At 47.6% G+C, this 22,223-nt stretch overlaps 1 protein-coding gene across 4 annotated transcripts in view; it reads left to right on the forward strand.

The window, feature by feature from the left end:
* The first annotated feature begins 6,910 nt into the window (after window positions 1–6,910).
* Zbtb17 (zinc finger and BTB domain containing 17) overlaps window positions 6,911–22,223 on the forward strand; it is a 26,024-nt gene continuing 10,711 nt past the window's right edge. For 3 of the 4 annotated variants that reach the window (XM_008822658.3, XM_029558409.1, XM_017795488.2), the window contains exons 1-2: window positions 6,911–7,048; window positions 9,505–9,591. The gene's annotated coding sequence lies outside the window, so the exon portion shown is untranslated. Of the gene's footprint in view, window positions 7,049–9,504; window positions 9,592–21,390; window positions 21,448–22,223 lie in introns of all 4 variants that reach the window. The other variant, XM_029558408.1, reaches the window with a different exon arrangement.

Genomic DNA, 22,223 nt, shown 5'->3' on the forward strand with positions numbered 1-22,223 from the left:
GGCAGGGAAAGGGTCTGCCTGGGTCTTGAGGTGGGGTCTTTTTAAAAGGGAGGCTTCTGCTTCCTGCAGAAGGCGGGAAGACTTTTTTTTTTAAGTTGGGGGCGGGAGTGGGAGAGCAGGACTGTTAAAACCTGTCCTCTTTAGAGATCAAAGGGGAAGCCTGCTGTGTTGGCCAAACAGTGGAGAAAAGTCTGCTTCTCTTGTCTTCAAAGACCAACGTGCTTATCAGCTAGGTTCCCTTTTCTCAGGAGCATGAGAAGTCCTTGGGATCTTGTTGGTAAGGGGGCAGGGCTATCTGAACCTTGACAATTACCACAACAATCTCTCTCTCCTGTTGTCTCTAGGCTTCTTTCAGTAGAATTACATGTGTAAAAGGTGACTGGATGGGTAGACGGAATGGTTCTGAGAACCAGTGGTTCTGAGTAAATGGTCTGAGAACACCATAGACCTCACCAGGGAGATGAAAATCAGGGGGAATGAAGAGGCCACTGGCTTCTTCTCAAGTTGGTCTCTGCAGGGGATCTGCATGATATAGATTTAGAGGAAGCTGCTCTTAGCACTGGGATGCTGGGTTTGGCTGTTATTAGGGCATACATGCTTCTGGAGAGGGGCTGTTAGAGCCTGCTACAAAGCTACATATCAGCATGGCCTTACTTCCTGGCAGGTGTCAGTCAAAAGCAGTGGCTGACCAAGTGAAGGCGGTGTATGGCAGACTAGAATATTGATTGCTTTAATCTGCAATCTCTTGAGGAAGTGTAACTTCAGAGAGGACCATGTGGCCTGTTTTTCCCTACTTGTAGCAAGACATAAGGATTCCAGAGGGAGGGATGGAGAGATGGCTCAGTGGTTAAGAGCACTTGCTGCTCCTCCAAATGCCCTCACCGGGCAGCTTACAATCACCTTTAACTCCAGCTCCTAGGATCCAATGCCCTGTTTTGCACTGAAGTGGCATATACTCATACACTCACAGACATACATACAGATAAATACACACGGGCAAAGGCCTGAAATCTCAGTACTTGGGAGGTGGAGACAGGAGAATCAGGAGTTCATGATCATCCTCAGCTACATAACAAGTTTGAGACCAGCCTGGGCTACTGTTGGGAGACTTTTGTTGTGCAAAAGTCGAAGCACAGCTCATGTAGCTCGGGATGTGCTGCGGGCTCCTTTGCATAACAAAGGGCTTCCCGGCATCTTTCCTGCCTCTCCTTTTGAGGAGTCTGCCATGAATGCCCTAAACATTAACGTGGCCTTTGACTCTGAAAAGGTATCATACCTTCCTGTAAATTCCCAGCAGACAACTGTCTGGCAGAAGCCCACTTTTCACATGCAAAAGCATCTGGCAGCCGAGGCTCTTACCACAACCCCCATGGTATAAAAATCTTAGTCTTCTCTCAATAGCCAGGAGAATCTAGGGAAACCGGGCCTAGGAACTCAGGAAGATCAGAGATATCAGAGAACTAGGTCTCAGATAATAAAGTTGTACAGACTAGAACTAAGCCTTGAGCCTTTGAGTCTTGTGTACCGGCAACCTAACTCCTCTGGAGGGCAGCACCTTCTGTTACCGACCTACGGATACTCTAGCTTCGCCGTCCTCGTGCCTCTTCCCTGTGGGGTTCAGTGGCCAGGAGCCCCACTATCCTGAGGAAAGGCATATGGGTATATTAAGGTACGGTATTTCGACTGGACAAACGCTCCAGTAGCAGAGAAAGCTCAGCAGCAAGAAAACCGGCGGTAGTCACCAGCTCCCCCCACCCCCAGAGACGGGGGACCCGAGCCGCCGAGCCCAGGCGCAGACCCAAAGCAGCCGCCGGGAAGTCTGCGGACCCGCAGGGAGTGAACATACGGCTGCGCCCAGAGAGAGAGCGCAGCCACCCATAGGCTACATAAGATCCTATTTCCTACTCCCCTTGCCCACCTGCCCCACCCCCCAATAAAAAGAGAATTTAGGGGAAGTCAGGCCTTTTGGTACAAGTCTGTAATCCCAGCTATTTTGGAGGCTGAGGCAGGAGGGCTCCAAGTTAAAGGTCTCTTGGGCAACTTAGTGAGGCCCTATCTCAAAATAAAAAGTGAGCAATGTGCTGAGGATGCAGCTCAGTGGTAGAGCATGTGCTAGGCAAGTGTACTCGGTTTAATCTCTAGTATTGCAACAAAGCAAAAACAAGAGGAATGGGTTCAGGGGCCTTTCTTCCCTACCTACGACTACCCCAACTGCTTCTTCAACCTTTCAAATCTCACTCAAGGCAAAACCATCCATAGCTGAGATTCTAACTGCAACTGAGTCCGTATGTGTTTGATGTGTGGGGGCAGGTTTGCTACAACAGGAGTGGAGATCAGAGGATAGCTTGCAGGAGTTGGTTCTCTCCTTCTACCATATGGGTTCCAGGAATTGAACTCAGGTCGCCAGGCTTGGCAGCAAGCACTTTACCTTCTAACTAGCCCACTAGCTTTTTAGATTCCAGGAAGAAATGGCTACAGAGTCCTGATGGACCAAATCTAACATAGATGGACACAAAGATATATTTGTGTACTTATCATTGGGAAGATAAGAAGGCCCTTACCAAACTTACTTTTATTTTCCTCATACAAAAGACTTCCGTATTTATCTTAAAGAACTGAGGTGGGGGGTGGGCTGGAGAGATGCCTCAGCAGTTAAGAGTATTGGCTATTCTTACAGGAGACCTGGATTTGAATCCCAGCACCCACATGGTGGCCAACAACCGACTGAAACTCCAGTTCCAGGGGATCCGATGCCTCTTCTGTCCTCTGCAGGCACTGCATGACATAGGTACACTTACATACATGCAGCCATAACACTCACACACATAAAATAAAAATAAATTTAAAAATTGTTTTTAAAAAGATGAGATCGGGATATCACAGAAATATCAGCACCCCAATATTCATTGCAGCATTATTCACAGAATCCGGGGTGTGGAAACAAATTAAATGTCCATTCACAGATGATTGGATAAAGAAAATGTGGTATATCCACACTGTGGACTATTGCTCAGTCTTTAAGTAGGGAAATCCTTTGATGTTCAACAACGATAAACCTTTATTTCATTTGATTGTTTTTTGGGTTTTTTTGGGGGGGGTCTTTTTGACCTGTAGCCCCAGCTGTCCCAGAACTCACTATGTAGACCAGGCTGGCCTTGAACTCAAAGAGATCTGCCTGCCTCTGCCTCTGCCTTTGCCTCCCAAGTGCTGGGATTAAAGGCGTGTGCCTTTTTAATATTTTATTTTTATTTTATGTGTACGAGTGTATTGCCTGCATGTATGTGAGTGCACCTGTGTGTCTTTTTGACCTGTAGCCCCAGCTGTCCCGGAACTCACTATGTAGTCCAGGCTGGCCTTGAACTCAAAGAGATCTGCCTGCCTCTGCCTCTGCCTTTGCCTCCCAAGTGCTGGGATTAAAGGCGTGTGCCTTTTTAATATTTTATTTTTATTTTATGTGTACGAGTGTATTGCCTGCATGTATGTGAGTGCACCTGTGTCGTGCAATGCCGCAGAGGTCAGAAGAGGGTTTTGGATTCCCCTGGAACTAGAGTTAAGGACAGTTCGTAGCTGCCATGTGGGTGCTGGGAATCGAACCCCGGTCCTCCGCAAGAGCAGTCAGTGCTCTTAACCACTGAGCCATCTCTCCAGCCCCTTCATTTGATATTTTTGAGACAGGGTCTCCCTGTAGCCACAACTGGCCTGGAACTCAAGATGGAGACCAGGCTGGCTTTGATCTCACAGAGATCTGCCTGCCTCTGCCTCTGGAGTACAGGGATTAAAGATGTGCACCACCATGCCTGGCTAAACCTTGAAGTTACTATGCTAAGTAAAATAAGTGGTCATAGAAGGACAAATAACTATTGCACCACTGCTCTTCCAGGAGGTACCTAAAAATGGCCAAAATCATGGAATCAGAGAGTAGAATTGTGGTCTCCAAGAGGTGGAAGGGCGTGTAGAAAGTGGGAATTCCTTTTTGTTTTGTTTCGGTTTGGTTTTTTTGAGGCAGGGTCTCCCTACAGCCCCAGCTGGCTTGGAACTCACTACGTAGACCAGGCTGGCCTTGATTTCACAGAGATCCACCTGCCTCTGCCTCCCAAGTACTGGGATTAAAGACTTATGTCAGTCACCACATCCAGCTCAAAAGTGGGAATTTCTAATCAATGAGCATAAAGTCTCAATTACACAAGATGGATACATTCTAGAAATCTATTGTACAATGTTGTAACATTGTACCCACAGATAATCACACCGTATGTGTACGGGACACTCAAAATTTCTTGCCTGGAATGATGGTGCATGCCTGTAATCCTAGCACTCAGGAGGTAGAGGCAGGCAGATCTCTGTGAGATCTCTGTCAAATCTCTCAACTACATAGTGAGTTCCAGGACAGTCAGACTACATAGAGGGATCTTGTCTCCCAAAAGGATTTTTCTCCCTCCTTTACCTCCTCTTTTTCTTTTCTTTTTTTTTCTTTTCTTTTTTTTTTTTTTTTTTTTTTTTTTTCAGACAGATTCCCTGTAGCCCCAGCTGGCCTAGAACTCATTATGTAGACCAGGCTGGCCTTGAATTTACAGAGATCCGCCTGCCTCTGCCTCCCGAGTGCTGGGATTAAAGGTGTGCGCCACCATGCCCGGCAATCTTTGCATTTTTGAGACATGGTTTTATGTAGCCCAGACTGGCCTTGAACTCACTATGTAGCTAAAGATGATTTGGATCCCCTAATCCTCTTGCCTCGACCTCCTGTCCTAGACTTGGCTAACTACTGGTTTGTTTGTTCTTTTTGTTTTGTTTTGTTTTGTCTTTTTGAGACAGGGTCTCCCTGTAGTCCCACCTGACCTGAACTATGTAGATGAGGCTGGCCTTGAACTCACAAAGATCTGCCTGCCTCTCCTCTGCCTCCCAAGTGCTGGGTTTAAAGGCATGTGCCACCATGCCCAGCCTAACTACTGGGTTTTTGTTTGTTTGCTTGCTTGCTTATTTTTGGTTGTTTGCTTGTTTTTAGTAGTTTTGGAGATTGAACATAGAGCTTCCTACCTGCTAAGCAAATACCTTATCACTGAGCCAAATTCCCAGCAACCTTTGCAATTTCTTTTTTGAAAATTTACTTTTTGTTTTTATGTGTTTGCGTGTTTTGCTTGCACATATGTAAGTGCACCACCTGCATTCCATACCTGCAGAGGCCAGAAGAGGGTGTGGGGTTCTCTGTAATTCCAGAGTACTGGAATTACAGGTGGTTGTTAGCTGCCATGTGGGTGCTGGGAACCAATCCTGGGACCTCTGCAAGAGCAGCCAGTACTCTTAACTGCTGAGCCACCTCGCCAGACCACCTTTATAATTTCTTGATAGGATATAGCTCCTTTTCAGTGTTTTTACCACTGTAAAATGAATAAATAATTTGAACTTTTTTAGTTTTTCTAGTCATCGTGAAGAGATCAGTGAGTTGGCCAGACTGACTTTTGTTCCACTTATGGACTTAGGTCATAAAAGTGTAAGGAACAGTCCACTTCACTAGGTACTTTCTCCAACTGTGCTTAGTTGTTTGTGTCTAGGTAAAGAGAAAAGGGAGCAGCTGAATTCAACCAGGGTCGGAATTTTTGTGAAATCCAGGGATCAAAAAGACAAGGAAGCAAAAGAGTTTACAACTAAGGTGAGATTATTGTTATAATTATGGGACCAGAAGAAAAAGATGGGACTGTCCTCAGACTGTGAGGAAGAAGTCAATGGTTTAGAAGTACCAAAAAAAAAAAAAAAAAAAAAGGAAAAGATGCCATGAAAGGGCTGTCTTCAGACATTCTCTCTTTCTCTCTCTCTCTCTCTCTCTCTCTCTCTCTGAGGCTCATCCTGGAATTGCCCAGACAAGGAAGGGGTGACAGCTGGCTCAGAAGGTAGGAAAACATAATGGGGCTGAGCTTGGAGACACAGGTATGTCAGGGACTGATGCAGGACGATCAAAGGTTCAATGTCTGTGCTACAGAGTGATCTTGAGGCCAGTCTGAACAACTTGGTGACTGTGTCAAAATAAAAAGTGAAGGAAAGGCTGGAGATGTAGCTCAATGGTATATATATATATAAGAGAGAGAGAATGTGTGTATATGTGCTTGTGGAGGCCAGAGGTCCACCTTGGTTGTAATCTCCCCCCTAGACAGGTTCTTGCTATGCAGCCTAACTGGCCTGGAACTTGCTATGTAATCTAAACTGGCCTTGAACTCTATGAGAGATCCGCCTCTCCTTCCTGACTGCTAGGATTAAAGGCATGTGCCACCAAGCCTGGTTCCACCTTGTTTTTTGAGGCAAATAATCTCACTAAGGACTGGGATTGAGATAGGCTAAGTGGACCGGCCAATAAACCTCGGGGAGCCGCCTGTTTTCCTCCCCACAGTGCCGGTATTACAGGCTTGCATCACCATGCCTGACATTTTATGTGGGTGCTCAGGCTTGAACTCGGGTCTTCATGCTTGTCCAGCAAGCACTTCACCAAAGGAACCATGTCCCTAGTCTGACGTCCTGGGTTTGATCCCTAGTATTGCAAATGTCAAAGCAAAAACATAATGAGACCTGCAGCTTTGGACCCACAACTAGGTTCACATTCTTCTCTGTCATTTTCGAAGATGTGCAACTTTGGGCCATACATACCCTTTTTGTACCTCCGTTTTCTCTTAAAAAAAAAAAAAACCACTATTTTACTATTTTATAGTGTGAGGAGTTAACGTAAGAGCTTAACATAGCTCCTGCCGCACAATATGCGCCAAACACACGGACGCTGTTACTATAAAACAGAAAACCAAAGAAGGATTACGGTGAAGATAACTCCAGGAGCAGAAGTACTCCAACGTGGAACTTTTGGCTGGCTAGGCGCATGCGCCTCTCGGGGGTCACGCAGGCAGCGCGGGCACTGCGCATGCGCCGGAAGTTGCTGCCGGGAAGCCAGCAAGGTCGGTTCCGCCCGACTCTAACATGGCGGCGCCCTTTGTCTGCTCTGAAGCGCTGTCCCCGGCCTTCTTGCAGCCGTGATGCACCTCCCTCTGTGTTAGGATTCGGGACATGGCAGGTGAGGCTGAGCGGGTGTCGGGGCCCGGGGGGTCCTGGGAGCCGGGACGGAGGCGGCGGGGCCGGGGCGCGGCAGGGCGGCGGGACGGTTGTGTGGGGGAGGGGAGGCGGGGCTGGGCCAGGTCGGGTTGGGCTGAGCAGAGCGGATGGGGCTGCGGGGCGCCGGGCGCAGGCCGAGAGGGACTGCGGGGCACCCGCGCCGCAGAGGGGGCGCGAGTCGCCGCCGGGGCCGGGTGACACCCCCAGCTGCTGGCATCTCCGCCCCCGCCCCAGAGCTGTCACCGCCCCCTGACCCCGCGTGGCGGGTGGGCGTGCTGCGGCCAAGAGGGGCGGGAGCCGGGCCGGCGCTCGGGTTGGGGCTAGGGGGCGGAGTGGCGGCGGACACTGCCCCTCCTAAAGCCAGCCAGCCAGCCACCCACCCACTCACCCACCCATCCATCCAGCCAGCCATCCATCCATCCATCCATCCATCCATCCATCCGTCCATCCATCCATCCATCTTCTTCCCTCCCTCCATCCCTTCTTCCCACAGCACCTGATCCAGAGGATAGAGCAAGAGATGCAGGTAGACTCGGCCCCCCAGGGGGAACCAAGGTTCCCAGCTCCATACTGTGTCCTTCGGCACTTGAGATTTTCTCTGCCTCAGTTTCCTAATCCTTAAAGCAGAGGTGCTAACAAAACCTGCCTCCTAAGATTGTGTGACAAGGTTACATGTGGTGGACAGGACCTAGAACATTTAACAGTTAGATGATGCCTTGTAAGTGTCCCTTGCTGTTGTGTGTGTCGTTATCCAAAGACTAATGTGGGAGAAATAAGTAGTTCAGACATCACTGAGCTGGAGGAAGGGCCCTCCATGCTTTGGGAACATTGGCTAGAGATACTTCACTTGGTCAAGGTGAATCCAGGGAGTCCTTGGTCTCCCGGAAAGTTGAGCCCTGTAGGACGTTTAGGGGAACCTGGAGTGAGAGATGGGTGGTAAGGGCAAGGAAGCAGGCTGAGTTTGTCTTGGGGGACCTCACAAACCTAGTTAAGCACTTTAAATTGTAGGTTAATGGGAAAGCATTTAAGAATCAGGTTTGTGGACTAGAAAGATCTCTGGCCAAGTTGAAGACTAATAAGGAAGTGAGCCAGAAGTCAATTAATTAGACCAAACTAGATGGAATAAGGGTGGCCTTGAGTAAGTTTAGATGCAGAAGGTGGGGAGAGAGAGAGAGTTGTGGAGGTAGAATTGACAGAACTTGGTGATAACCGGTGGGAAGGCACAAAGTTGTCAGGGTTGTCTCCTTCATAAAATTTTACTTATATGTCTACACATCTCCGCTTGTGCCACAGCAAGTGTGTAGAGGTCAGAGGATAACTTTTCTGGAATTGGTTCTTGCCTTCCACCTTGCTGAGGGCAGGGTCTCTCATTTCTGCTGTGCAGAGTACTCCAGACTAGCTACCCTTTGAGCATCCATCTCCCATCTTGCCTTGGAGGTCCGAGATTACTGATGCACCTCACTGCATTGTGGGTTCTAGGGTTCAAACTCAAGTCATCAGGTTTGCACAGCAAGCACTTTCACTGGCTGAGCGATCTCCTAGGCCCTGTCCCTAGTTTCTTGACTGGTGGCTGTTAATACTGCTCAGTGTGATAGGCATTGAGACAAGGAACAGATTTAAAAGGAGGAGAGATTTAGTTTTGAACATGTTAAAATAATGTGCCTGTAGAACATTCAAGTGCATCTGGGTGTAGTGGCACATGTCTGTAATCCCAGCATTAGAACAGCTGAGGCAGAATTGTGTGTGGCTTGTTTGAGACTAGCCTGAGCCATATAATGAGTTCCAGGCCAGCCTGGACTACAGAGTGAGACCCTGTCTCAAAGAAAATAAAACTATCAAAAACATTCAGTTGAGAGCCAGGCGTAGTGGTGCACACCTTTAATCCCAGCACTTGGGAGGCAGAGGCAGGTGGATCTCTTGTGAGTTCAAGGCCAGCCTGATCTACATAGTGAGTTCCAGGACAGCTGGGGCTACAGGGAGACCCTGTCTCAAAAAGACAAGAAAAATTCAGTTGAAGCTGTCTGGTAGTGATCTTACGCTGTCGTCCCCCAAAGGTCATGAGGTCAGGTTATGGAATGAGAATCATGGTGGCGGACATCCCAGAAGAATGCTAAAGAGGCCCTAAACTGGGCACAGCTCATTAGCACTGGGCCTGGCCTTTCATCAGGCATGAGTTCCTGAGTGTGGGGCCTGGGTTTGGGATCGTTCTTTTTTCCCAGGCCCAGCACATCGTCTGTCATGCAGTGAGCCAGCTTTAATGCATTGTAATATTTAGTGAGGGCTTACTTTGTGCTGGGCTCTGTACCAGGCGCTCGTCACTTGCCCATGTTTGATGGGTGAATAAGAGCTGCTCATAGAGATCGGGGTCTGTCCTCACTCTTTTTCATTGGGTTTTGTATTTGGGTATCTTTGATTCAGGTAATGAGTTGGAGGAGTGGAGCCAAGCTGGAGTTCATGTGGACACATTGTCAGGAAAGAGCATCCTGGGCTATTTGGAGATCTGAGGTATGTCTATAATGCCCCTAAATGAAACCTACCAGGAAGAGAGGGTTGTGTGTGTGTGTGTGTGTGTGTGTGTGTGTATGTAGACTCAGGATGGCCAGAGCACCCTTTCAAGATGGATTTTTATTTTTATTTTTTTGTTCTTTTTGAGACAGAGTCTCCCTGTAGCCATAGCTGGCCTGGATTTGCTATGGAGATCAGGCTGGCCTCGAACTCACAGAGATCTACCTGCCTCTGCCTCCCGAGTACTGGGATTAAAGGTGTGTGCCACCACACCTGGCATTAAGATGGATTTTTCCTTAACATTAGTAATGACTGGGTGTGGTGGCGCATACCTTTAATCCCAGCACTTGGGAGGCAGAGGCAGGGGGATCTCTGTGAGTTCAAGGCCATCCTGCTCTACATAGTGAGTTCCAGGCCAGCTGGGGCTACAGGGAGACCCTGTTTCAAAAAGACAAAAAAAAACAAAACAAAAAAACCCCAAAATATTTGACAGTTTAATTGGAGAATTGTTGATAATACTTTATTTAGTTCTGGTTTTTGAATTGGGTCTTACTGTGTAGCCCTGGCTGTCCTCATACTTGCTGTGTAGATTAGACTAGCTTCAAACATGGAGTGATCCTCCTGCCTCTGCCCCCTGAGTGCTGGGATAACAGGCATATATATCACCATTTTTTTTCTTTTGTCAACAAAGACCAGAGTGGATTAATTCCTAGGCAGTGCTTACACCTTATTTTAACTAGGCCAATCTAAAATTCTCCAATAGTACGGAGGCACAGCTCGGTGGTAGAGTGCTAGCCCAACATGTTCAAGGCCCTGGAATCAGTCCCTAGCACTGAAAATTACTTGATAGAATAAAACACCCCAACAGTCCCAAATATAATGGCTGAAACAAAGTAGCTTTTTCTTCACTCTTTAACAGTCCAGAAGTAAATATGTAGTCGAGAACTGGTCGAGCAGGTCACCCAGTCCCATGAGGTACACCTGGAACAGGGTTTCTTTGATCACATGGCTCTTCTTGCTCAAACTGAGGCATCCATCTCATGGTCCAAACAGGCTGCTCCAGCTCCTGCTATCACACGTGAACTTCGCTCTCAAAAAAAGAAAGCAGGGAACACATGCTCACCTGATAAGGTTCTAATGTTTGAAAAAGACATGTTTAGAGTAGTATGTTTCCCAAACATGAACTAACTCTTGCATCTGAAATTCGAAGAATGAGTCATTCCTGTTGCAATGCTGAGAGAACCTGATCTGGCCCCAGAATGACAGGATCACCAGTGTGGGGCTCAGTCCCTGCCCAAGAGGAAATGCAGTGACCTAATGAGGGAGGGCTGGCTGTGTTCCTAGACCTCTCCAAATGGCGGGCCACTGTGCATTTGGGTAGCTTTATGGTGTTTGGGCCCAGAGTGTTCAGGTTTATCCATGCATGTGGCATTTTCTGTGCCCAGTGTGTGTCAAATACTGTGCTAGGTGCTTGCCATGGACAAGAACAAGATTGGATCCCGAGAGCAGGGCACGTCTAGGCAGGTGGATCACTATGTGCCATGTACAGAGTACCCTAGAGGTCTGATGCAAGGCCTGCCTGACGTCAGAAGGCTGGGCCAAGGTGGTGAAGATGAAGTGTGAATCTCTGCCACCCTGCTGGTTGACCAGCCTGTTACGGTCAAGCCTCAGCTTCTTCATCTATAAAATACGGATAACAGCACTCCCTCCCAGGAGTGTTTTGAGAATTGCCTGAGATCCACAGGGCCTGCGGTGGGAACTCACTTCAGCTACCTTCTGCTGAAGGTGCAAGGTGACTCTCAAAGCCAGCGAAGCCAGCTTGGGTGATGGTGGAGGAAGGCCCAGACCTAGTGGGAAGTCAGGTTAGTCAAGTGATACGTGGAGACTCGGAGACTGCAGTGCCTCTGTTTTCCTCCGGGTCCCCAGCCTTCTAATCAAAGTTATTGACCTCTGGACGTTGGCGAGCATACCTTGCAAAGTCTGGTGGGGCCTTTTGAGAAGGAGAGGATTCTTTCTGCCTAATTCATTCCTTCTGGGAAGGCTATCCTGAGCCCTCCGCAGATAAGTGGAAGGTTTCCTAGAGTCCTGTGAGCTCTGGACACATTCTTTTTTTTTATTTAATTTTATTTATTATCATTATTGTGTGTGTGTGTGTGTGTGTGTGTGTGTGTGTGTGTGTGTGTGTGTGTATGGCCTGTATGTAGGTAAGTGCACCTGTGTCGTGCAGTGCCCGAGGAGGTCAGAGAGGCTGTTGGATCCCCTGGGACTAGAGTTACGGATAGTTATTAGCTGCCATGTGGGTACTGGGATTCTAACCCGGGTCTTCTGAAAGAACAACCACTGTTCTTAACCGCTGAGCCATCTCACTAGCCCCTCCGGGCACATTCTTATCCCAGCTCCCACAGTGGGTTGCCTTGCCTGTCTCTATGTTAGGTCATCCATATTGTCTGTAGGAACGGTCTCCTTTATCCTGGTATTCCCAACATGTACCTCACTTTCTGGTATATAGCTGACTCTCATAAGTGCTGAGTGTGTGGGCCACCTTGATTGGCTCAAGGGGAACTGACACTTGGGGCTGGAGAGAGCTCTAGTGGGATGGGAGGTTGGTTGAAGGGAGAAAGTGGTGTTGGTTGGGTATTTGGCTGTGACAGGAAGTAGATATATGTGAGTGCAGACTCAAACCTTGCATTTCTGGCGGGGTGGCTTCCCTGTCCTTTGTCTTTTCTTCAGTAGAGTTCCTCTACCTTGGCATTACTGCTATTTGGCACCAGATGGATCTTTGTGAGGGGCTGTCCTGTAGTCTCCCTGGCTTCTACTCATAGATGTTGGTAGTAACCCCTTCCACACCCCCAAAATGGCTCCAGACATTGGCAGATGCCATCTAGGGCAAAACTCCTCAGTTAAGAACCCTAGCAGTGAGCTGGAGAGGGTAAGAGTGAGTTCTGCTCTTGCAGAGAACCTGCGTTCTGTTCCCAGCACACATTCCTGGTGGTTCACAACCACCGGTAACTCCAGCTCCAGGGATCCCATGCCTCTGGTCTCTGTGGGTACTTGCACATACCCCTTCACCACACACACATTATACATAATTTAAAAATGAAATAAGCTGGGTGTGGTGGTGCACACCTTTAGTCCCAGCACTTGGAAGGCAGAGGCAGGTGATTCTCTGTGAGTTAAAGGCCGGCCTGGTCTACATAGCAAGTTCTAGGCTGGCCAGGGCCATATAATGAGACCCTGTCTTAAAAACCAAAGTGAAACATACACAAAAACCCAAGCACACAACAGCAACAACAAATCTTAAAAAAAAACCCCAGCAGTATTGGGTAATGATTTTATTTTTTATTTTATTAAAAAATTTTTAAAATTTTTAAAATTTTATTTTATGTGTATGAGTGTTATGCCTGCATGTATGTAAGTGCACCTGTGTCATTCAGTGCCTGAGGAGGATAGAAGAGGGCTTTGCATCCCCTGGAACTGGAGTTAGAGATGGTTGTTAGCTGCTGTGTGGGTGCTGAGATTTGAACCAGGGTCTTCTGCAAGAGCAACCAGTGCTCTTAACTGGCGCCATCTCTCCAGCCCCTTATTTTTATTTTTTGAGACAGGTTCGGGATTTCATGATCCAGGCTGGCATGAAACTGTGTAGCAGAGGGTAACCTTGAACTCCTGGCTCTCTTCTCCTCCCAGTGCTGGGATGACAGCTGTGCCACCCTGCCTGGCCGAAGCATGGCTTCCAAGCAGACACACCTGGGCTCTAACATCTAGGTGGCTATACCTCATCTCTGTCTGCTTTTGCCTAGTTCTTGACATCTCCCAGCCTCCGGTTCCTTGGTTATAAATGTGGGCAGTGGCTGCCTGGTGTATTCCTTATTGGGCATAATTGTTGATAAAGTAACACCATGTAAAGTGCTTAGTCAAGTGCCTGCCCTCATAATTGCAACTAGCATTGACATGTATTGGGAGTAGACCCTTGGGAGGGCCAAGAAACTACTTGTGCAGAGGTGAAAAGGGAATGTTTGTCATAGGTACATGTGCACAGTGTAGAAAAAAGAGAAAGGTTGTTGAAAGACTGTCCTGTGGAGAAAGTCACCCTCCCTCTTCCCACAGAAGAGAGGCCCTGGGCTTCAGAGCCCTTCTGCAGTGTGTGTATCTGTAGGGAAGGGAAGACGGAGCTCAGAAAGTCAGACATATTAGGTTATTGCCCTACACAAGTGCACACAGGTCTTGTTGGCGGGTGGCTGGCACCACACAGAAAGCTGAAGGGGGCCTCCGTGGGGAGGTGCAACTCAGCAGGATGCCTGCAAGAGATCAGGCAGTCTTTTCACCACATACTCCAGGAATTCCTGGAGGGATGGCGTCTGCATGGATGTAGCACAGGGCACATGGATACGGTGTTTGACAAGGTGACACACCGTTGGGTATTGTTCATCACAGGGAGAGGCCCCAACTTTAAGAAAAAACAAAACTCCAGATCCGTTCTGTGCACAAAAGCCATTGTTCCTGAGTCGATGGTGTCCATCTTTTGGCCACAGTTTTTAAATGACTGAAGTAGTGGAGGTCAAAAAATAAGTCTTGGGCACGAAATTACTTCAGCATGTGCTGTAGGTGTGTCAGCTCAGGAACTCCTGGTGGAATTCCATAGTTTGACAGTCCAAGGGCTGAAGCCAGGATCATCACCAGGGCAGATACATGTGGAAAACTGGGGTTTGTGAATTCAAACACACTTGTATGTTGGAGACAAATGGTGCTTAGTTCCTGAGCTTAAAAGGCAGGGAGGAGCCGGGCGTGGCGGCGCATGCCTTTAATCCCAGCACTTGGGAGGCAGAGACAAGCTGATCTCTGAGTTTAAGGCCAGCCTGGTCTACATAGTGAGTTCTAGGACAGCTGGGGCTACAGGGAGACCCTGTCTCAAAAAGACCGAAAAGAAGAAAAAAGGCAGGAAGGAAGCAAAGGGTGAGGTTTGAACTGGGAAAGCTCACTCATGACTACACGGTCGTGTGGTCAGAGGCTCAGACGTGGGATTCCAGCCAAGAGTCAGGTGCAGGCCAGAAAGCAGGCCCCTGTCACATCAAAAACAGGCTCAACTTGTGGTCCTGAAAGATCTGGCAGGAGAGTCTGTTGTGCCCACCCTCCTGGTGCCCACCCTCCTGGTGTCCACCCTCCCAGGCTCCTTCACCCTCACCATTACTCTCCTGCCCCTAACAGAAGGCTCTGCTCACCATCCTGCCTAGCTCAGAAGCTAGAGCTCAGGGAAGCATGCCTTGGTCCCCAGCCAGGGCTGGGTAAGGGTGGGAGCCTGCTGGGGACTTTACCAGTTTGCTGTGACTCAGTAAGCTGCCCTTTGTGCTTCAGAACATTTTTTTAGGGGCTTTGGGAGGGAGGGGAGGAGAGCCCTTGTGGGGATAGAATGGAGGGCCTTGTACATGCTAAGCAAGCACTCCTACTGATGGCATCCCCAGCCTCAAAACATTGTTAGGTAGGCTTTTTACACTCTTTCTACTCTCAACCCCTTTTGCCTAAGACATTTTTTTATGTGATCCTGGGTATTTAAGCATATAAAGTAGGTATATAAATCAAACATTTACTGATGATAAAGCTTAATTTAAAAAAAAAATTTATACTTGTAATCCCAGCACTTAGGAGTCTGAGGCAGGAGGATCATTGAGTTTGAGACCAGCCTGGGCTACATGAGTAGACTTTCATTTCAACAAAACCAAAAAAAAAAAAGTTATTAAAAGTTATTAAGTGAGTAGATTTTTAAAAGTACCATCAGAAAGAACATACAAGTCCCCCCTTTCCTCAGCACACAGTTTACAAACATGAGTGATCTAAGGTCTTCAGGGTCCCGTGTGCTGCTCCATATTCACACCATCCTGAGTTGGCTTTAATTATTCTCTCTCTTGTTTTCTTTTCCTCCATTTTATTATTATTACTCTTGATGTATGTGCACGCTTGCCCACGTGTTGTGTGTGGAGGCCAGAGGTCAACACTGGGTATCTTTATCTAATACACTTTATTTTTTGAGACTGGGTCTCCTGCTGAACCTGGCAGTTACCCTATTGCCCAGGTCCCAGGATCTGCCAGTCTCCTTCCCTAACTGCTGGGGTTGCAAATGCACACATGCTACCGGCACCTGACTTTTACGTGGGCGCTGGGAATCTGAACTCAGGTCCTACCGTTGTGTGGCAGGCACTTTACCACTGAACCATGTCCCCAGTCCCAGCTTACTCTTCTTAGTAGTTTCACACATGGTCATACTGCTCTCAGCAAGGTGCTGCTTCATTGTGTAATTTTTTCTTGTCTTTTTTTGAGGCAGGTTCTCACTGTGTAGCCCAGGTGGGCCTCGAACTCACAGACCTCTGCTTGCCTCTGCCTTCTGAGTAATGGTATTAAAGGCACCACCATGCCTGGCCTGTAAATAAATTCTTAATTTTCAAGTAATTCATCTATTTTTCTTTTGTGAGTAGCACTCTTTCTTTTAAAGAACTTCCTAAACTGGGTGTGGTGGTGCCTGTCTGTAATCTCAGTATTGGAGAGACTGAGACTTATTTAATGAGACCCTGTTTCAAAAATGTAATAACTTTTTTTAAATGGTGAGAATTTTTTTTATTGCTTAGAATTGCTTTGAATTTGCTGTATATCAATTTAGACAAACTGATCGTTACTGAGCTCGTGTCTTTTATGGCTGGTCTTGAGTTTGTTGGCTCAAGTTTTCTTTCCACCTGAACCTCCTTAGTAGCTGGAACTACAGCAATATGCCCTCCTGGCCTTGAACTCCTGATCCTCTGCCTCAACTTCCCAAATGCTGGGATTACAGGTTGTACAACACTATCCTGGGATGATTTTCTTTTTTTAAAGTTTATCTTTATTTTATGGGTGTGTTTTGCTATATGTATCTAAATGTACTACACATGTGTGCAGTGCCTATGAAGGTTAGAAGAGGGTGTTGTGTTCCCTGGAACTGCAGTTATGAATGACTGTTAGCTGCCATGTGGGTGCTGGGAACTGAACCTGGATCCTCTGCAAGAGCAGGCAGTGCTCTTAACCTCTGAGCCAGCTGTCCAGCCTTAAACATCTATTAAATCTTATCCCCAAGGGATCTTAGCAGTTACTTCAGTCCTAATGTGGAGGCAAACCCAAGAAAAGTCAACATGTGAAGAACATGCGTCACACTGAAGTCTACCAAACCCCTTTCCAGTTTGTATTAAACTTTTTAAATTAAATTTAATTAAATTTTATTTTATTTATTTATTTATTTTTTTTGGTCTTTTTGAGACAGGGTCTTCCTGCAGCCCCAGCTGTCCTGGAACTCACTATGTAGACCAGGTTGGCCTTGAACTCAGAGATCCACCTGCCTCTGCCTCCTGAGTGCTGGGATTAAAGGTGCGTGCCAACACGTCCGGCTTTATTTTAGTTTTTTAAGAGCAATTTTTAAAAAATTAATAGCAACAAATAAAAAATAAATTTTTTTTTTTTTGTCTTTTTGAGACAGGGTCTCCCTGTAGCCCCAGATGGCCTGGAACTCACTATGTAGACCAGCCTGGCCTTGAACACACAGAGATCTGCCTGCCTCTGCCAACTGGCAGAGATCCGCCTGCCTCTGCCTCCCAAGTGCTGGGACTACAGGCGTGCGCCACCACACCCAGTTTATTTTATTTTTTAATATTAAATTAAAAAAAAAATTTACGTGTATGAATGTATTGCCTGCATGTATATAAGTACCTGTTTCGTGCAATGCACACAGAGGCTGGAAAAGGGGCCCTGGAACTGGAGATACAGACCATTGTTAGCTGCCATGTGGGTGCTGGAAATCGAACCTGGATCCTCTGCAAAAATTTTTTAGTCAGTGCTCTTAACCACTAAACCATCTCTCCAGCCCCTTAACTTTTGAAAAAAAAAGTATTTTATGTGTATGAGTGTATTTCCTGCATGTATATAGGTGTACCCATGCTGTGCAGTGCTCATGGAGGTCAGAAGAAAACATTGAATTCCCTGGAACTGCAGTTACAGACAGTTGTTAGCTGCCATGTGGGTGCTGGGAGCTGAACCCCAGTTCTCTGCAAGAGCAGCCAGTGCTCTTAACTGGTGAGCCATCTCTGCAGCCCTCGTTATATTTTCATACATGTATGTAATTTATTTTGGTCCTATTCAGCCCTTCTCTCATCTCCTTCCCACTCACACGCACTCCTTTTCCCAGCTCGCCCCTTCTGCTTTCATGTCTTGTCTCTGTTTTTTGACCCGGTCAGTTTAAGCAGAGTTGTTTAGGAGCATGGGCACTTTTCTCTCTCCCCCGGGAACCATTAACTGCCTATGGATCCTCAGAGAAATGAGGAGTGGCCCCTTGTGAGCCAGTGACATGATGGTGATGGGCCCACTCTGTGCAGGTAATCATAGCTACTGGGCGTTCAGGAATGCAAGGGCTGTGCCATGTCCAGAAGCCGGTGTTCACAACGCGCCACCCCTCCCTCAGGCTCTTCCATCGTTCCTGCTTCCTCGTCCATGATGGTCCCTGAGGCTTGGAAGGGGTGACACAGATGTCCTGTTTATACTGACATTCCACAGGCACTTAATTTCATCACTTGGCAAGTTATGAATCGCCACAGTTACTGCCGCCCACACCAGAAAGAAGCTTCTCTGACCAAAGCTGACAGCAGCACTGATCTATAGATACTTCTTTAGAGGGTCATTTGACTGACATGTCATATCCACTAGTAAACAACAGCAGTAGCTTCCCTACTTCTCTGTGACTTCTCCAGCCAAGGGCTTTCAACCAGGTTTATAGTATAAAATGGGAATTCCCTCCATTGGAGCAGCTCTCAAATCCAGTCAGAAAGCTTTTGGTTGCCCCATAACGGACTTCCTGCTGATGTTCTACACGTCTTGCCTGGTCAGTAAGTTGGGTACCACCCAGGGGCCACAGTTGAGGAAGATGGTTGATGACAGTTCTCCACCACCAGCCTGCAGAGCACCCTCCGGCACTGAGGACCAGCCAACAGGGCACATATTTCCAGCTCAGTTCCAGCTTGGTTTCCGTGTGACCTGCAGCCAGAATGTGTGGTGTCTTCAGCCGTATGGTCTTCCTGTCCAGTTCTGGTGGGCAGTACAGCAATAGTAATGGCTTGTATTTTGGGGCTGCCTCAGGGACCTCACTGACCAACAACTCATAGGGAGGTGGCCCAGCCCTGGCACCGAGATTTTCAACTAGTAACCTAGATGACTTCTGGGAGCAACTCTATTTAGTAGATAGCCTTGAACTCTCTATTTGGGATGACCTTGAGCTCCTGATTTGCTCTCTGCCTCTGAAATGCTGGGGTTGCGGGCGAGCACCACCAGGTCCAGTGTTTATGTACTTGTAAACTTTGGCCAGAGCCCTAGGACAGCTCGTCTTCCTTAAGAGTTGCTGTACTGTCTCCTTTCTCAGGCCCCTTTGTTCTGGAACATCGTCCATGTCTTGTAGAAAGGAGATGGCACCTGTGAGGCCTTGTATTGCAGAGACTGAGGCGACTGAGCCAGGGCAGTGGGGCCCTCTCCTGGTCTTGGCTTCAACCCCCTGGCCAGCATGGGTTTGCATGTCATGATGATGATGATGCCCAACAGCTACCATTACGAAGTAGAAACCTCCATTGTTGCCCTGATTTTACAGGAAGGAAGTGGAGGTTAGAGGTCAGTGCACTGCTGCCCGAGGACCCAGCTCAGTTCTGCTTGATTCTGAATAGCAGGCTGTAGCAGGGCTCAGATGCTAGAGCCCCCAGAGCAGCAGGCCTGCCAAGTCTGCCAAGGGCTCTTCTAGGGGAGCCCTTTCAGAGTTTCTCCTCAGAGTTTTCCTGAGTGACATGGTCTTTCTGCAAATAAGTGTAACTTTCCATTTCCCTTGTGAAAATTTTTTTTTTCCTGTTGAGAAGTTTTTAGTTACCAGGTCTAACAGAAACATGTCTTTTTTTTTTTTTTTTTTTTGGTCTTTTTGAAACTGGGCTTCCCTGTAGCCCCACCTGGCCTCTGCCTCCCAAGTGCTGGGACCACAGGCATGCACCACCATGCCTGGCTTTTTCTTCTTCTTTTTTTGAGACAGAGCCTCCCTGTAGCCCCACCTATCCTGGAACTCACTCTGTAGACCAGGCTGGCCTTGAACTCACAGAGATCCGCCTGCCTCTGCCTCCCAAGTGCTGGGACTATGGGTGTGTACTTCCATGCCTCCTCGAAAATGTTTTGTTTTTTTTTTTGTTTGTTTGTTTTTTTTAATATTTATTTTTTTATGTGTATGAGTGTATTGCCTGCATGTGTGTAAGTGCACCCGTATCATGCAATGCCCAGGGAGATCAGAAGAAGGTGTTGAATTCCCCTGGAACTGGAGTTACGGATGGTTGTTAGCCACCTGGAATCGAACCCAGGTCTTCTGTAAGAGCAGTCAGCCATCTTAACTGCTGAGCTATTTCTCCAGGCCCGAAAATGTCTTTTTTTAGACAGAGCTTCACAATGTAGCCCAGGCTTGCCTTGAACTAGCAACAATCCTCCTGCCTCAGCCTCCTGATTCTGAGATTCAGGTATGTACTGCCATAGCCAGCCAGAAAATACCTTAAACATTTTTGGTGGGGTTTTTTTTTGTTGTTGGTGGTTTTTTTTTTTTTTTGCCTTTTTGACACAGGGTCTCCCTGTGGCCACAGCTGGCCTGAAATTCGTTATGTAGACCAGGCTGGCCTCAATCTTACAGAGATCCACCTGCCCCTGACTCCCCAGGTGCTGGACTCACAGGCATGTGCTACCATGCTGGGCTTTTAAAGAAAAGAACTGCATAGGCCTCTGGCTCTAAGTAAATACCTCTCCTCTCTCCTCCCCTCTTCTCTCCTCCCCTTCCTTCCTTTCTCCCCTCTCCCCTCCTTCCCTTCTTAGCTTCCTGTTTTTTGTTTTTTCTTTTTGAGACAAAGTCTCCCTGTAACTCCAGCTGGCCTGGAACTCACAGAGATCCACCTGCCTCTGCCTCTCTGTTGCTGGGATTAAAGGCATGTGCCACCATGCCTGGCTAGCTTCCTGTTTTAATCTTTTAAAGATTTTATTTATTTTATGTGTATGGGTGTTTTGCCTGCATGTATATAAGTTGTACCTGTGTGTGCAATGCCCACAGAGGCCAGAAGAGGGTGTTGAATCTTCTGGAACTGGACAGGAACAGATGTTAGCTGTCATGTGGGTGCTAGGAACCAGACCTAGGTCCACTGCAAGAGCAGCCAGTGCTCTTAACCACTGAGCCATCTCTCCAGCCCCATTTTAATGGATATTATTTACAAGTGGCTAAAAGCAAAAGATAAAGAATGCCAGTGCCCGCTGTCCCTGTGCCCTCCCTGCTCCGAGAAGAGCCCTGTCATCCTTCTTCATCCACCTTCCTAGACCAGGGTGGATGTTGTCTCTGCTATGACTCAGCAGCAGGTGCTCAGGGTGGGGCTGAATGTCACTGAGGTCTTGAGGCTTTCCAGAAAGAAGCGCTTCAGGATTTTATGATATTTTGTGAGAGGCCCAGAGACCTGTAAGAGTATGTTGGATTCTGGGCACCAGCTAAGTAAACCTGGTGCCAGCAGGGAGACATTCCATTTTCAGGTCTCAAGGAACCAGTGTTGTGGGAACTCTGAATAGCTCTGGCTGGCCTCAAACTCTGGATGTAACTGAGGGTTACAGGTATGAGCCACCACACCCAGTTAATGTGCCGAGGAAAGAGCCCAGGGCTTTGTATATGCTAGGCAAGCAGTCTACCAACTGAGCCACATCTCCAGCCCCCAGTTTGTTAGCTTCTGATCTCCGCCTTTTGCTCTCTAGACTGTGGAGGAAAGCTGGCCCTGGAGTGACTGTCACAGCCTTAGTGTGGCCCTGCAGGTATGTTTCCTGCCACCACTTCCTTCAATCTTCCTTTTTTTTTTTTTTTTTAAATTACATTTATTTAGCCAGACATGGTGGCACATGCCTTTAATCCCAGCACTGAGGAGGCAGAGGCAGGTGGATCTCTGTGGGTTCAAGGCCAGCCTGGTCTACATAGTGAGTTCCATGCCATCTGAGGCTACAGGAAGACTCTGTTTCAAAAACAAAAAAAAAAATTGTATTAATTTATTCTGTGTGTTGTATACGTGCAGTACACGTGTGTCATGATGTACATGTAGAGATCAGAGGACGGCCTACAGGAGGTTCTCTCCTTCCACGATGTGAATTCTGGGGATTGAACTCAGGTCATCAGTCTTGACAGTGAGTGTCCTCACCCACTGAGCATCCTTCCTTCTGTAGCCAGTACTTACTCCTTGGTTGCTGTCCTCTTCTGTCAGAACCTGTCATCAGAACCATGTGTCGGTCTCAACAGAGCTCTTGATCTTCTCCATAGAACTTGTTTCTCCCCTTGAGGAACTCGACCATCATGCCAGGTTCTCAGGCCAGAAATTTTTATATCATCTCTGCTCCTTTTTTTCCCTTCACAACCCATGTCCACCTCATCAGCTATCTATGTTGGCTCCAGCGTGTGTTCCTAGTCTGTTTCTGCTGCCATCTCAGTGAGGCCAGCCTCTTGCCCTCTACTGCAGTAGCTTGCCTGGCATTACTGCCTCCATTCTCTCCTTTGCAACTGAGAAAGAGAGGTGGGGGAGACGGAGGAGGGAGGGAGGGAG

This window comes from Nannospalax galili, unplaced genomic scaffold (assembly GCF_000622305.1).
Source record: "Nannospalax galili isolate Female #2095 unplaced genomic scaffold, S.galili_v1.0 scaffold548, whole genome shotgun sequence".
Lineage (NCBI taxonomy): Eukaryota > Metazoa > Chordata > Mammalia > Rodentia > Spalacidae > Nannospalax > Nannospalax galili.